The sequence below is a fragment of the Macrotis lagotis genome, chromosome 1 (genome assembly GCF_037893015.1).
Source record: "Macrotis lagotis isolate mMagLag1 chromosome 1, bilby.v1.9.chrom.fasta, whole genome shotgun sequence".
Classification (NCBI taxonomy): Eukaryota; Metazoa; Chordata; class Mammalia; order Peramelemorphia; family Peramelidae; genus Macrotis; species Macrotis lagotis.
Window position 1 is genome coordinate 255,358,736 of NC_133658.1, and position 1,647 is coordinate 255,360,382.

The window sequence follows — 1,647 nt, forward strand, 5'->3', positions numbered from 1 at the left end:
TAAAACTTTTCTTTCTTGATAAGCACAGCGAGCTTCTTTCTGAATAAGCAAAATGCTAACTTCTCAGAAATTGTTTTCAAATAGCACAGAAATTGGGGAGAAAGGAAGTTTGAGTACTATTTGTCCAAAAGAGTCAAGTTAATTATCTCAGCCTAATTAGAAAGGAAGATGGATAGTATGTACTTGGCAACAGTAAGATCCAGAATGAATTTTCTGAGTCAAATGGAGCTTGCTTTTGTTATGTTCCGGTGTGTATATCTGTTTGCAGTCTTATCCTTGGATAAGATATCTTAATACTCCCAATGATGGTTATGAAATCAGGCTTTACTTCTTATCACTCCTCCCCCCATATCTGAGCAGTGGACAAAGTACCTTGTTCAGTGACTTTAGAGACAAATTTAGATAATATCAGTGTAAGTTAAGTCATCGTCATGATTCTGGATAAATTCAAATGAACTCTGCTTCGGGTCCATTAATAAAGACAGGATCTCTTGTGAGCTTCTTCCACTGTTGGCCTTTGAGCTGGGATTGCCAGGACTAACGATAATGCCTCAGATAAATCAGTTTCTGTGGATGAAACTTTTCTCTGCAGAGGAGACATACAGCACTCAGTGATGCACTCCCAGCAGAAGAGGTGGCTGCAGGACGCACACACACAGGGTGCACACAGAGCTCCACAGAGCTCTTGCGGTGGGAGAGGCTGTGGTGGAGCTCCCATTCCTCCCGTGCCCTGCTGCCTCTGACTGAAGCTGCCTATCTGGATGTCAACCTGGATGCAGGAGATGCAGCCGGGACGCCATGCCCAGGATCCCACAGCTCCAGCGGACGTTGTGGGCATCCCCAGGGAAGCTGCGGACACGGAGACAGGTGATGCCCGTACCTTTTTAGTCAGGCGGTAGAAGAGTGCGTCGATGTAGAAGGTGGCAGCAGGGAGCCGGTGGAGGCAGGTGGTGATGCTCTGCCACGCGCAGGAGCATCTTCCTCTGAGACTCGGGCCGAGGGCGGACGTGTGTGAAGCCACCGCCGCACTGCCCCTCGCCCGGGGCTGGCGGGCACAAGGCTTTCTGCAGGTGCTGTCTGCAGCTCGTGCTGGAGGTGGTAGGGCCCAGAGCGTGCAGGGAGGAGAGCCCCGCGCGGCGCAGCCTAGAAGGAGCTTTTCTCTTGGACGGGCCCACGATGATGTTCACACAGGCTCCGCGTAGAGTCTGGTGCCCTGCAAACGTGCTGCGGGCCAAGCGCGCCCAATCGCTCATGGCACCTCTATTTCCTTCCTCCGTTCTGGCCATTTCTTAGCACCCACCGGCCGCGCCCCGCAGGCTGCCCCGCCGATACTCCTCTCTCTCTGTGGGGCGCGGATCACCTCCGGCTGACTGTCCCGAGCCAGGACCATGGTCACCTCCCTAACAGCCTCCTGGCTCCTGCCCAGAGGCTGGGGCCCGGTGACCCGATCATGAAAAATGTTAAGAAATGAAATTATACAAAGGCATGAACACTCCTCAGAGGTCTTAAATTATATTCAAGGAAAGATTTAGAATACACAATCTCTCCTTAACTTCATCTAAAAAAAAGAGTGGTAATACGTTAGACCCCAAAGAATTGCATAGCTGTGACCTTTAAGTCTTGACATTAGTTTAGCTGATCATATTC

The 1,647-nt window shown here is 50.8% G+C and overlaps 1 pseudogene; it reads right to left on the minus strand.

Moving 5' to 3' along the window:
• Positions 1 to 537: 537 nt before the first annotated feature.
• On the minus strand, positions 538 to 1,390 carry LOC141515971 (peroxisome biogenesis factor 10-like; annotated as a pseudogene).
• Between the last annotated feature and the right edge of the window lie 257 nt (positions 1,391 to 1,647).